The sequence below is a fragment of the Marmota marmota genome, unplaced genomic scaffold (genome assembly GCF_001458135.2).
Source record: "Marmota marmota marmota unplaced genomic scaffold, marMar, whole genome shotgun sequence".
Taxonomy (NCBI): domain Eukaryota; kingdom Metazoa; phylum Chordata; class Mammalia; order Rodentia; family Sciuridae; genus Marmota; species Marmota marmota.
This window is the reverse complement of record NW_025999941.1, coordinates 3,331,330-3,347,159: the sequence shown is the minus strand read 5'-3', so window position 1 is coordinate 3,347,159 and position 15,830 is coordinate 3,331,330. Positions and strand designations below refer to the sequence as shown.

At 35.6% G+C, this 15,830-nt stretch overlaps 1 pseudogene; it reads left to right on the top strand.

The window, feature by feature from the left end:
• The first annotated feature begins 12,274 nt into the window (after nucleotides 1–12,274).
• Nucleotides 12,275–12,390, top strand: LOC125616277 (annotated as a pseudogene).
• The last annotated feature ends 3,440 nt before the right edge of the window (nucleotides 12,391–15,830 follow it).

Here is a 15,830-nt window from a genome sequence, read left to right as displayed (position 1 = left end):
AAAACCTGTGCCCTGCCCCTCATGACCTCTACTCTGAGAGCAAGGTGAGAGCACCCCAACAGCTCTCTCCAAAATATTTTCTTCTCATTTGATCTCTTTTCTCCCTTATCTTCTCCAACCTTTTTTTTTTTTAATAGGACAAAGGTGGTGGTCAATTAAGAGCTACAGGATTAATTGTCAAACCGTACCTTTACATATCCTGCATAAGTATGTCACTCCTTGATTTGAGATATGACCTCTATTGTCTCAGATCATGGGATAAGAATAGTTCCCATTTAATATTATCATGTATACAAAACAATAACTTTATGGTACTTTGAGTCCCCAAGATCTGTCACCAGGTTTAGAATTGTTTGATTGTAGTTAATGTTGTGGTCTATTTAGAATAACTATAAGAAGGAGAGTTCCCAATGCTTCAAGAGTCAGAGAGATGATAAAACATGGAACTTCAGATCTCTCTCAAAGTTAGGAAATAACCGATTGCCAAGTACATACTGAGTTAATGATGCGTGGTGGCTTTTTCAGCGCTCAAGTCTTTGTTGGTGATTGAAAATATAATCATTCCCTCAAGTAAAGCTGTTTTACAAGCCTGCTGTAACTTCTTCTGTATTTGGGGGCCTCAAAAGAGAGAAAAAAAAATGATCAAACTGATGAAGAGAGAATGGGGAAATAAATAGAGTAATTATGAGCTAGAGTAACAAATAGCACTTAGGCATATACCAATTATTTCTGCAAAATCCACAATTTATGGAAAGAAATCTCAATGTTTACATATTGATCAGCTTTTATTCATACCAAAAGAGAATACTTTGTAATAAAGATTTCTCACTGATTTGGAAAAAAAAAAAGTGTATTCCACTAAAGTGTTAGATTACTGCTTCATCTCATCATCTCTTATTTTTACCACCACAACAAAACAGCTTATTTGAAGACAAATATTGTGCTGTATAAATCTCTTCATGAATGAATGAGCCTAAAAAGAGAGAATTGTCCAGGTTCTGTTTACTATTTCCCTATTCATGAGAATGTATTGTTTGAAATGAAAGTGGATTTGGGTAACTCTTGCACCAAAGCGACTGACAAAGATTTATATGGTTTGCCACAATGAGTCGCCTTCTCTGAATGTTGACAGTGACTAATGCTGTCCCTGTCTTAGTGGAAGCATTTTTTTTTATCTTGTCCATGTTTTATGGAAGGTGATCTTTGGTTTACAGAATCATGGAACCAGAAAACAAACTTAAGAGTACACTTCATCCATTCCCTTCTTATTATGAATGAGAAAACCGAGAGTAAATGTGACACAGTGGACTAATGGCAAAGAATTGTCTAGGAATCATGCTTTGTAATCCCAGATTCGATATCCTTTCTAATGCACCAAGTGATGAAAGTTTATAACAATTAATTCTACCTCTACAGCAAAACTAAAGGGGGGGGGCTTATAACACTGATAGGTGTGCTGATTAAAATACAGGACTCAAATTATATGCAAAAGATGGACTTTTTATTTCCAAAATGTGAAAGGATATCCACTCTCAGTTTTCACTTGATTTTTCGCTAAGAGTTATTTCCCTTACATTTGTAATCTCATCCACATTGGAGTAAAGATGAACGAACCAAGTCAATGATATTTATAAACAAGACTGCGTTCTTGCTAGTTACCCCTAAGTATCACCAAAAGCTGATGCTCTGGAGTGTCCATATAAACATCTGGGGCACTTCCGCAGAAGAGAGCTCATTAAGCCAGTGTGAGTGTAATTGAAAGAAAACTTTTCTATCCCTCCACCTCAGTTGTCAATTCTGTATAAAATGAAAATAGACTTTTATTCCCAGAACTTTCCCCTTAGGGTGCAGTGGTGAGTCCCTACATTGGATGCCATGTGTTATGGTTTAGATGGTGTCCCCTGAAAGCACACATGTGAGACAATTCGAGAAGGTTTGGAGGAGAAATGATTGGGGTATAGCCATAGTCCAATCAGTGAGTTAATCCCATCTGGGATTAATTAAAGTAGTAGGGTGTGGCTGGAGGAGGTGGGAATCTGTGTGGGCTTTGGTGCATATATTTGTATCTGGAGAGTACACTGTCTTTCTGTTTCCTGTTCACCACGATGCGAGCTGCTTCCCTCCGCCACCCACACTCTGACATGATGTTCAGCCTCATCTGGAGTCCCGAGAAATGGAGCCCGGCCTTCTATGGACTAAGACCTCGGAAACTCTGAGCCCTTAAATAAACTCTTCCTCCTTTACAATTGTGCTGGTTGGGTCCTTTAGTCACAACAATGAGAAAGCTGACTAAAACACCATGCAATGGTTCCATGTATTGTGAAGAAAGATGTCATTTCAAAGCACTTGTGTGCAGCTGTAGAGGGCTAAGGGGCTTTGTTGCTGGAAGAGAACCCTATTTACCCCAGACATGGTCTGGTAGTCACAAAACAATGAAGGGAAACTGATGATGTTGCACCCACAGAGTGAAGTCTTGCCTCTGCTGGATCAAGAGAAAGTTTCTGAGAAGTATAGTTTCATCTTGGGCAAGGATGGGGGTGGCAACCTTGAAGTGGGCCAGGCATTGAGAACCACAGTGCATCCTGGAACGAGCTCATGAAGCCCTTCTTGAGGTTATTTTAGACCAAGTAATTCAGGTTTTGGGAAACATGAGTTGTGAGTGACAGTATCCATCCCGCCTCCTTCTGTGAGAGAGATGGGAACCACCAACCCATGATGGATGGAAAAGATGAGGAGTATTCCAGAAAGAGGGGTATAGTTGCAATAGGGAAACATTACACATTCCTTTTTGAGGAAAAGTATATCTAGGAATTAGGGAATATTCACAGGGAAAATCTGTGAAAGGTTTAAGATTTATAGCTTTACCCATATAGATCAATGAATCTGAGCTATAGGTGATTTTGTTAGTTTGATAGTTTAGGGACCATTTTGAAATGTTTGAAAGGTTTTTTTTGTTTGTTTGTTTTTTTGTTTTTGGTAACAACTTGGGGTAGGGTGCTTCTGGCATATACGAGGTATAGGCCAGAGATACTGCTAAGCATATTATAATGCACAGGACAACCCCTTACCACAAAGGATTATCTAGCCTCAACTGTCAGTAATGCCAAGGTTGAGAAATCTTAACTTAGTCTAAGAAAAGCCATATTATGTATCCTATACTGCCATATGCTGACTGCTGGCTTAGGGATGTGTTTATCTGGTGCTGTGGGAGCACAGAGCAATGACAGATATTTCTAGGCAGTAAGATCAAAATTTGAAGTGGACATAATATTTGAGTTAAATCTTGAGAAATAACTAGGTATTTCCTAGAAAGCCTGGGTGGCATGGAAGGAAAATAAATTCCAGAATAAGGAATGGCATGTGCAATGGGAGGGTGAGAGAGATGGGTAGGCACGCTGGACATTTCAGGAAATTCCAGAATCAAAGGAGCAGGGTCTTTGTCTTGCAGAAAGTGGCATCCTAGGATGGGATGAGATGATCCTATTTACATTTAAACATAACTATTTTATTAGAATTATGGATGGGGTGAAAAAGCACAATAGGAAATCATGAAATTAATCTAGGGAAGGAAAATGGAAGCCTGAACTATATATAGATGAAGAAATGCTTTTAATTTTAAAAAATGACAAAATGGTAGAAAATGCAGAATTTGGTGACTGGTTGTATGCAAGGCCTAAGGGAGACGGGAAGATAGAGGGCTTCACGGATGGGGTGACTGGAGCCTCCAAATCGGAACACAAGAGGATGAAGCAGAGATAAAAGTCATTGAGATGCCTATGGAATATCCGCTTGTGACTCTTCTATTTTGGCTAAATACACTTCTAAAGGATAAGAGAAAGAGGCCGATTCTGGACATAGATTTGAAAACAATCAGCATTTGGGTGTGAGCGAAAACTTTGGACATGAATGAGATTGTTTCATAATTTCAAAGAAGATAAAAGGAAGCCTGAAAATGGAATGCTGAGACCTTTGGCCTAACCTTGGGTAGAAGAAAAAAGCTAAAAATAGAAAATAATTGGAAAAACAAAGAGCAAGGAGGCAGAAGGACTGAGAAGAATGGAGTCATTGAAATCAAGATAGGAGAAACGTTTATGAATGAAGCGGTTAATTTGCCTAATGCAGCAGAAAGTGAAACTGGGAAGACAGAAAACCTTGATGCTCTCTTACAGTCGGAAGGCCAGATGTCATCTTGTCTTGGGTGTTTTAGTTGGATAGTTAACTGAGGCCAATTAAGGAGCAATAAGGAAGCAGTTTTCCAAGGCAGTGAAAGGGAAAGTTTGACCATGAGGGAGAGCAAAATAAAGAGAAGTGACTAGAAGACAATGTGACTCGAAAGGAGAGGGGACAGACCTGAGCACGTTTATATGTTGGTGCCGGGGACTGAACTCAGGGGCACTCGACCACTGAGCCACATCCCCAGCCCTATTTTGTATTTCATTTAGAGGCAGGATCTCATTGAGTTGCTTAGCACCTTGCTTTTGATAAGGCTGTCTTTGAATTTGCGATCCTCCTGTCTCAGCCTCTGGAGCTGCTGGGATTACAGATGAGCACCACTATGCCCAGATCAGAACAGGTTTTAGAAAGGAAAGCATAGAAGGAAAAGAAAAATAATGGAATCTTTAGCACACAAGGAGTGACTGCTCTGGGTGGGGTGGGGGAAATAATAATAGAAAATAAACTATCTTTTATTTTAAGATAGCCTGGAAGAATAAATTTGGTATAAATATAATCTCATCAATTAGACTGTTAATAGGAAGAATGTTTGTCACGATGGCAGGAAAACCCAATGGCCAGCCATAAGCTACGGATGCCCACTTACACTCACCAGTAAGACGGAAAATCTGTCTATGGCGGCTGGGGGCTGGGGGGGGGGACCCTGTAACAAAGGGAATCTCTTAAAATGTTAGTTAAAAGTATCGGTTTTTGACAGAGACCAGAATAGAAGACCTTAAATTATTTAAATAAATTTCTGGTTTCAGTTCCTTCATTTATAAATTCTGGACTGTAATTATATTTTTGTGACAGCATGGTATGAAGACTAAATGTAATACATATAAAAGTGCCTGGCACCTCACAGACACTGCTAAATAACTGTTATTGAAAAATAAAAGGGAGAACCAAGGCAGAAATTCAAATATATGTATGGCTATCTTTAGAAATAGTAAAGAATCATCAGAACTTATCGACACCCCAAGAGATTGGCTGGGACTGGTAGAAAGCACTTTTGGGAGCCATGAGGGCATCTGTGGCCTGTGGCTGGCCCTCTGCACAGTGAATCTGCATGGACACCCATTTGTACACTGCACCACAGAGATTGCTGCAGCCTCTGAGGTCACTTCTACTTATTTAAATATTCCTACCTTACTTCCAGGTAACAATGGTGTCTGGAGCAGAAAACCTTCCAAATTGCAATAATGTGTCAAAAGGAATATAAGAACTGGAAAATCTCTGTGTTGAAAGTCTGTGTTGGAAGCTAGATAAGGACACTGTAATGGTTAATTTAATTGTCAACTTGATTGGATTAAGAGATGCAGAAGATTAAGAAGCTTCTAGGTGTGTCAATGAGGGTGAATCTAGGAATGATTGGCATGTGGGATAGCCAACTGAAGTGGAGACCCTCCCCAATCATGGGCTGTACTGTGCAATAGGATGGTGGCTTGGATGGAATAAAAATTGGAAGAACAAGGAAGCAGCAGCAGATGCAAGCTCAAAGCTTCTTGATCAGGTTCTCAATTGTTGCTGCGATTGCCTGAGAACATCGGACTCCAGCTCCTTCACTCTTCCAAAGCGGACTCTGCCAGTTATTCTCCAGAAGCCTTCAGTCTTGGGACTTGGGTAGCATCATTGATCCCTCTTGTTCCAAGGCTTGTGCATCTTGGACTGCAGCTACTGGTTCCTTCAGGTCTCCAGCCTGTAGACGGCCATTGTGTACTTTCCAGCTTCTGGTTGTGTAAGCCAATCTAATAAATCCCTTTTTTATAATCATATCTCCTGATGGATACTGTTCCTCTAGAAAACCCTAATACAGACACCTTTCAGATGCAGCAATGTCAGATGCGTTTTTCATGGGTGGACCCTATGGATGAAAGACACTCAAGGTTAACTATTGAGAAACTGATATGATCTTGAGAGAGAAAAAAGGAAAGGAGATCCTGAAAGCACTTTTTAATAGCACCCTGAAATATAGGATTCCTTCCCCTTGAAGGTCCTACAGAACCTGAAGGCAGCCACAACTTGAGGTCAGCCACTTGGGACCTTGGGACCACCAAGTAGGGAATGGAGTTAGGGGTGCTTAAAGTTGAAAGACTTTTTCAGCCTGTTTCACAACACACACACACACACACACACACACACACACACACACTGAGGCCAGACCATTTCAGATCTCCATTTCAATAATTCTGGTCCCTAGCACAACAGCTTTGCCCTACACAAAGAAAGCTATGACCTTGGCTTTTTTTTGAAGTCAGAGCAAATCTCCCATCAGGGTGTTTACCATTGAATGGGCAAACACTACATAGCATAAGATATAAGAGAGGATTAGAAAAAATAACATGTAAAATGTGATAGGATCCAAGAAAAACCTATTCACTCTGTTTTGCAAAGACATAACAGGCCTGATAAAATAGTCATCATTCAAGGATGAATAAACAGGCAAAATAAAACTCATTATGAGGCATGTGAAAAATTTTGTAACTTAGAGAAATGAAAATATAGCACTCAAGAGGCAGAGGAAGAGCATACTTTGAAAAAGATTTACTACAGGAAATGGGAATAAATTTCAAACAGCATATGCTTTGTGATCTAAATAACATTCAAAGACCCCATGAAGCAAGATATGAAAAATGAGATAAGAAAACATTTGAGATGGAGAGAAAACTGGCCAAGAAACTGGGAGAAGATGATGAACAAAGGAAAAAATGTTATAGAACTAAATACAAAACATCAAAATGGAAAATATATTAGGATCAATAAAGCACTTCATTGACACAGCTTATAATCAAATTAGTAATGTATCAGAGGCACTTTTCCAGAATTAAGGAAAGTGAAAATGAGATTAGAAGAAAAAAAAAAACAATGAGAAAGGAGACAATAGATTTAGAAGGCAAAGAGTGGAAATCCAACAAGAAGAAAATGAGTGTCTCCAAAGAAGATACCTGAACAAATAGAAAAATAGCAATGATCCTTGAATGCATAGAAAATAACTTTTCTGGATTAAAGAAGAAAGTGCATATTCAGAGCAAATGGATTTGATATGTATTAGACCAAATACATATAGAAAGAGAACCATTCCTATGGAAGTGCTGCATTTTAATATTGAAAATGAATCTTGAAGATAGGAGGAAACAAAACAAGCAAAAATAATAAACAGATTAGCAATTAAGGAAAGAAACATCAGAACCACAAGTTAATAGAGCATCATCTACAGCCCAAATTGGGGAGAAATTAAGACTTCTGGGTTAGACATGTTGTCATTCACATTTAAAGACAACACAAGAGGCTGAGGTTGTAGAACCTCAGTGGTAGAACACATGTCTAGCATGTGTGAGGCACTAGCTTCAATCCTCAGCACCACACAAAACTAAATAAATAAGATACAGGTACTGTGTCCATATACAACTAAATACATATATATATGAGAATATACGTATATATACATACACATGAATATATAAATATATATATATATACATATATATAAATTCAATATAAAAGCATTCTCCTAAAAAACATCAGAAAGTAAATCAATTAGGTTCTCTTCATCAAAAACAAACAAAAACAATTTTCCAGACAACCATGAAATAAACCCAGTAAAAACAAAAACAAATCTTCATGAACAAGAAAGAAGGTGTACTATGAGAGGACTGGCAATAAGCACAGAAATATTGTACTATGAGCTCAAGACTAAATTGTAAATCTACTGTAGCCATAACAGAGTTTGCAAAACTGATGAATAATTCCAAAAAGAGAAGACACAGAACATAAATGATAATGTGTAATAAAATAAAATTGGGGTCTAAATTCCGAGACATTGAGATGTAAATGAAAAGAATGTCATGTTAATACCTTCATCATACCTGGAGGAAAGTGGTAGACACTGGTTCACCTGGATGTGGACAGAGAAAGAGGCGTTGATTTTTGAAAGTTAACTTTTTGCAGAACTAAAAGTTGGATGCATGCTTTTCATTAGAAAAGAAAAAAAAAAGGGGAAAGAAAGCATGCATGATAGAATCAGGAATGAATAGCAAAGGAAATAGCAAAGAAACTGAAACACAATGAAACATGAATCCATCTGAGTAAACACAACATGCAATACACAACAAATATCAATATCAATATCATAAACATCATATCAAATATAATATGACTTGATCATATTCAATGGAGAAACTTAGACCACAAACAACAATAACTGTCTACTTAAGAAATAGCAACTTAGGAAAATCAGAAGCATAAGATTCCACTAAAATATGTAAGAACTATCTATCTCCCTGAAATGATAGGCAGTCATGTAAAAGAAAGTATACTTTTAAGGTAAAAAATTAAACGTCTCATAGATGATCTTTTTCTTCCATCGTTGGTAGGAAAATCCCAAATGAAAATGTGTCAGGGTTCAATTTTCAGAGTATATAATATACCATAAAGCAAAAAACTGCCAGAACTAGAAAAAGGAATGACTAAAATAGATGCAGAGCAAGAAAGTAAAGTTCTTTTCTGCTTTTGAGTGTTAAATTAGGAAATAAACAAGGAACTAGAGGATCTGATAATATAATCTAGTGAGTTGATTTTAAAATACATGTGGCAATTCAGTTATCTTAAATAGATGATAGAATCACTTTTTAAATATTTGTGAACACTTAAAGTTTTATATACATTAGATCATAAGAAAACATCAATAGTTTCTTAAAAGCAGTTCTACATAGACTGAAATCCAAAAACAAATATTTTTTTGATCAGAATGCAATAAATTTATTAGTGGAACAGCAATAGTTTTTGTTTGTCTGTTTGTTTTGTTTTTTTTAGTGTTTCCATGCTCGTGATAGTTACAAAACAAAACAAATTTTTTTTCTATATGACTCTGGATCAAATAGGAGATTAAAAAGAAAATTATAAAACACCTAGCAAATTACAATAATGAAAGCACTACATATTTAAACCTAGGCTGTTGAGTCAAAGCTATAATCGGGGAAAAATTGCAAAACAAACTTTTATTGCGTTTAAATAATAAAAGAAACAAGTGAATTAAACCATTAACTTGAGAAACTAAGTAGGAAACAAGACAAGCCTAATTTTTTAAAAAACGGAAAAGAAATAATCACAGATGAAAGCAGAAATTAAAATTTAGTACACAAAAAGGAATAGAATATAAATAAATTTTAGAGTGGTTCTTTGGAAAAAAAACAATAAATAGAACAAAAAGAATAAAATGTAGAAACCCCTACTTATTCTAATCAAGGAAATAATAAGAGACATAAATTAGGGATATGAAAGGAAGTGACATCTCAAATATGAATACATTTGGAAATCTTGATATAATGAATCATTCTCATTCATATAAAATGCCATTATTAACTGGCAAAGAAACAGAAAACTTTCTTAAGAAGAAATTGAAAAACAAATTTAAAGACTTACCTGTTTAGAGCATTTAAAGAAAAAAAGTATTTCAAATTTAAATTTATCAAATTTTATCAATAACTTTATCAAATTTTAAAGAACAAATAATTTTCTGACTATTAACTCTTCCAGGGCATTAAAATACATGAGGAAAAAATTGTAGTTCAAATACTAATGACAAAAACCTGACATACAAAATGGATAGACCTTATATAAAAGGAAAAAAGACAAGATAGTCACAAATGTAGAAGCTGAAATCTAAACTGCAATATTAAATTTATCTAGGTATTTATGATATAATACAAAGAAACTTCAATAGGTTTTATGTCAAGAATGCAAAGATAATTCAATATTATGATTAATATGGTATATTTTCACATCAGTATATCATAGGAAAAAAAGTAGAATAGTGATCCCAAAATATACCAAAAATTAATTTGAAAAAAATATGCAATGTTCATTTCTAGTAATCATACCTAATAACCAGGACCAGAAGAGGAATGAACTCTTCTTTCTCAAGTTGATAGAGAATATTTATCTTAATATATAATACCCAACAATAAAATTCTAGGAACATTCACTTTAAAAGTACAATATTATGAGATTATTTAGCATTGTTCTAATAATCTATAATACACAAAGTAAGATCACACAAAGAAAAAAAAAACAGTTATTGAAGAGGAAGAGGACAAGTATCATTTACTTAATATTATGATTGTCTATCCCCAAATCTCAAAAACAGAAGAAAAGCAATTGAAAAACTAATAACCTTAATGAGGGCTTTCACAAGGTGACAAATTCTAAGGCAAATACACAAAACTGAATCAGCTTTATATATAACAACAATAACACGAAGATTTAATTTAAACATTCCATTCATAATGAAATAAATACATTATCTAGGAATATATTTAAGAGGAAATGTTGAAGATCTACAGGAAGAAAACTACAAAAATTTATTATGGATTTCAAAGAAGACATGAATAAATGGAGAGAAACACTCTACTGTGATCCATTTTGTTTGCTGAGAACTTGTAAGGCTGTCAGTTTTGAATGGGGCCCAGAGCAACGTGATCTAGTACCAGTAATGAACACAGATGCAAAAATCCTAAGCAAAACAAAATCAAATCAAGTTCAGCAGCATATTAAAAAAGTAACACATCTAAATCAAATAGGGATGCAAAGATGAGTAAAACCTCAGGGTAGAAGACTTGTCTGTCTTGTTCTCATTTTTATTCTCTGCATTTATCAGAGTTCCTGGTTCGTAATAGGTGCTCAATAAATATGTATTGAGTGAGCAAATATAATGTAATCATTTAATTTATTTTGCTACATTAACTGATTAAAGGATAAAATCCACATCACATCTTAATGATGCCAAAAGGTATTTGATAAATTCAACATCCACTTGTTATCAGATTCCAAGAAAGCTGGAAATAGAATGAAATCTTATCTTCTTAAAGTTCTCTATCACAAACTCACAGCTAGTGTTATACTTAGTAATGAAACATAAGAGCAAGCAAAATGAGCCTTCTACCACCCCCCCTTGTCTTGTGAAAACTTTACTGAAAGTTTTAGTCAATGAAACAATAAATAAAAACTAAAAAAAGAACTGTGAATTGGAGAAGAGACAAAATAGTCATTACTCACAAATGATGCCCTCACCAGAGCCAGAAGATCCTGGCACCCTGATCTTAGACTTTATTCCTGATTTAGACTCCATTCAATATTGTGAGAAATACATGCTTATTGTTTTAAGTTGCTCACTCTTCAATATTTTGTTATAGCAACCTGAGCAAACTAATACAGATAAAGAGATTGGATCCAAGATCAGCATACACAAATCCATAGCTTTTCCATGTTCTAGCAATAACTAAATAAAACTTTGATAATTATTTATTCACCATTTTAACAAAACAATTAAAATTTCAGGAATAAAAGAAATTTGCAAGACATAGATGAAATAATATCATAAAACTTTATAGAAGCCCTGAGTAAATGAAAAGGATACCATGTTCCTGGATTGTTATCACTGACTTATAATTTCTTTATAAATTCATTTAAATTTTACTTGAAATTCCTATACTCAACAATCCACTTTCAAACTTGGGAGAGAAGAGAAATGTCATGACACTTTTTAATAAGAATATGGAAAACAATGTTTGCCATCCAAACATGAAAACAGATTATGATTTACAGTCACTAGTAGCGTATGATATAGGTCAAGAACTAAAAATCATAAATGAACCAAAAAGAAAATGAAATCTAGTTGCCCACCACATATAATTCAGTAAAACAAAATTCAATATGAACTTAAAATCCAGATAGTGTCTATTTAAATTTAAAACTATAGAGATTTTTTTTCTTAACTGTATATAAAGAAAAAAGTCTAAAATTGCCCTTTGAGCTTCCTCACAAGATGGCGATGGGCAGCAGAATAAAATAGACACTAGTATTGCTGTATGTATATACGTGTCTGTATAACCAATGTGATTCTGCAACCTGTACACTCAGAAAAATGAGAAATTATACCCCATTTTATTCAAATGTATGATATGTCAAGATCATTGTATTGTCATGTGCAACAAATAAAAAAAAAAGATGGTGATCTCATGCTTATTCCATAACAGTTCAGGAATACAAAGGTGAGTGTTCTTAAAGCCTTTTGTTGGTTCATAAGTGTGATGATTGGGTTTTCACACATAAATGTGATAATTGTGTAAGAGATGATTTCCTCAAAACATGTTTTTTCATTGACACATTACTTGTTTGATCTGAACTAAGTGGCAAAAAGTGAGTGTCCCAAATGAACAGGGTAGAAACTGAATGACCTTCCACTATACTTTAATCTCAGAAGCCAACAGTCACTTCTGCCATACTGTACTGGTCAACCCATCATTAAAATTTGTCCAGATTCAAGGGAAATACATATAGACTTCACTTTTCATTAGGAGGAATGTCAAAGCATCTGAAGATATGTTTTAAAATCACCATGCTCTCTCCTGGATGATACCAGAAATAGGAAAAGTTTTTGGTATAAGAAATTCACTGGTTTAAATACCATTTTGGTCACTTATTGTTTATATTTCTTGTGAGTATTTAATAAATTAGCACATGTAAGATACATGGCATATGCCAGATTAAATGTTCAGTAAAAATTAACTTTATGTCTTTAACTAGAAGCAAAAGGGTTGTTTACTTGTTTGTAGGAATCATCATGATATTAGCCTTTCCAATGGCCACGATGAGTATATCCTGGGCTGCTGTGTTACAGAAGGTATTTTCAAGAAATAAACAATAAGTCAATTCCTCTGATGTGCAAGTGTAGAGTGGCAATAAAGTTCCTGGAGCTCCTTCAAATTCTTAGAGAGTACAAAAAGCACAAGTGTTTGCCCAAAACTCTCCACAGAGCATTTCCCAAATGAGCAATGTCTACTTTTCTGTTCTTAGTGTGATCTGGTTGTAAGAATAAAGAAAAAAGAAGTTTGTGTGCATTGAATATTCCCTCCCCTTTCCCCTTCTAGTCGATGGCATAGTGGGCACTGTGGCATATATCTAGAAAACTCGACATTTGCATAGATACCCCTCTTAGGATTCACCACACAGCACTCTTTGCCCATGCTTAGATGGTGAGCAAGGGTTCATAAAATGCATATCATATCATTATGTTATGTTTAAACATTTTTATTTCTCCAGAGAATTTAAAATATACAAACATGTGACTGTGAGGAAATGATCCAAAAAAGATTATAAATACAGCTATAAATGTCAAAGTTCCTAAAACATTTCACTGGCTCTATCTTCAGAAGAAAGTGTTTACACGGAGCGCACGCCAGCATGTTTTATTATTGTTATTGTGGGCATTAAATGTTACAAATGCAATCTGTTTGACAGACATATAAACGATGGTCTCCACAAACCTTCCAGAATCACCTCTAACTCCGTGAAGCTGATCAGGAAGAATAATTTGGAAAGGTGGGGGCCACAGATTCTCCACAGGAAAGGAGACATGGCCATTCCCAGGGTATAGTTAGGACTTGGCCTTCAGGTTTGAGCTTTATAAATGTTTAATTTTTAATGTGTGCTATTTCACTTGTTGGTTTTTTTTTTTTTTTGAGTATTATAGTTAAGTGGTTCAGCATTACTTGCTTTCTTGTTTGACCCACTAGAATAATGACAACTTCTCTTTATAAAAAAAAAAAGGAAAAGAAGGAAGAAAAAAGAAAGGAAGAAATAAAAGAAAGGAAAGGAGAGGAGAAAGGGAGAGGGAAAGAGTAGGGTAGATTTCCAAAGTAAATCTGTGGTAGCTAGAGTGTCCACTTATTGGTTTCTTACCCTTTAGTGGGTCAGCAGCAAATTCTACCTGGTCAGGTCCACACTGAAAAATGATTCACTCTGAACCCTTGCTGTCTTCCCTATTTTGTATAAAGAGAATCCTCTCCCCTAACATCTTCCTCAATATCCCAACAGCTGTGCTTCCCAATAAAAACACAACATGCAGCTTGGTGCACCTGCAGTCCCAGCAACTCGAGAGGCTCAGGCAGGAGGATGGCTTGAACCCAAGAGTTCAAGGCCATCCTGGAATCTGAGGCTGTAGCTCAGTGGTAAAGTGCTTGCCTAGCATGTGTGAGGCACTGGGTTCAATCCTCAGTACCACATAAAAATAAAGATACTGTGTGTTCAAGGCCATCCTGGACAACATAGCCAAAACATCCCCCATCTCCCAAACAAAACAACAAATAACATGAGGCAGAGACAGAAATACAAACCATACATTATATTTTCTAATAGTCACATTAAAAGAAATAAAAAGGCATAGATGAAATTAATTGTAGCAATATATTGTATTTAATCTAATATACCCAAAGTATTCTCATTGCATCAATGTAAGTATTTTTGCATTCTATTTTTGAGGGGACAGAGGAGGTACTGGGGATTGAACTCAGGGGCACTTGACTACTGAGCCATATCCCCAGCCCTATTTTGTATTTTTATTTAGAGACAGGATCTCACTGAGTTGCTTAGCACCTCTATTTTGCTGAGACTGGCTTTGAACTCATGATCCTTCTGCCTCATCCTCCCTAGCCACTGGGATTACAGGCTTGCGCCACCATGCCCAGCTTGCATTCTATTTTTATAGTAACCTTTTGATATCCAATTATTTTATACTTACAGCACATCTCAGAACTAGCCACATTTCCAAGAGATCCCATTGCTTCCTATTCATTCTGAAAAGATACTCCCTGCATGTGAGCCAGCTCAAGTTGGGTTCGGCTTCTTAGAACCAAGCAAAGCTGAATTCCACAGCAAGTGGAGGGCTTGATCGCAGAGTCTTATTTACTTATCTCCTGTCTTTCGAGGAATTATTTGGTATGGCATGAGACCATTTTATTCAGTTATGTGCCATAGGGGATGTGTGGGATTATTTGTGCCTTATGGGATAATGGAGTTTAACTTTATTTCTCCTGTGATGTACCCCTTTCTACTTCATGCTACACTTTGTTTGCAAAAATACTGGTGCAGTGCAATTTTTCATCAGGCAATTCAGAGAGTTCCCCTTAACAATGCCCTGGGAGACTATTATGAAAGTTGTTAACATTAAACTGGCCTAGCGAGGTGCTGCCTTTGATACCGTATAATTTCATTAATTTAAATCCAAGTAAAGATCAAATTTTCCAATTCATCTAAGCCATTTATTAGCCTTAGCTTTCTTGGTGATTAACTTTGATGACAATAGCATTTCACACAATGTACGAACATAAAACTGCTTCTTATATTACAGTGGGGTTATCTTTTGGTAAACATTTTATTCTGGGAGCAGTTTGGAGAAACTACGAATCTTCAAGTTAATGACCCAAGCCTCAGTTTACCTATTAATTAAATGGAAGAGCTTCTTAACTGTAAAATGTGCTGAAAACAACAGATCTTAATGATATTTATGAGTTGTACACATATATGCGTAAATATACACATATACACACATATATGATAGGATACATTATGATGGCTTTTTAAAGTTATTCTAATGCTATTAATGGTGTTTTAGGAGTAAGACAATTGTTTGGAAAAACTGAATACCTTTTCTTATTTCTAGTATTTACTCTAAGTGTAATTATTTTCTCATTCCTAACCTCAGATGTTCATTGGGGTCTAGACTAGGATCTCAAATGCAAACTTTAAAGGGGTGTCCAAAAGCTTGGTAATCAATATAAAGA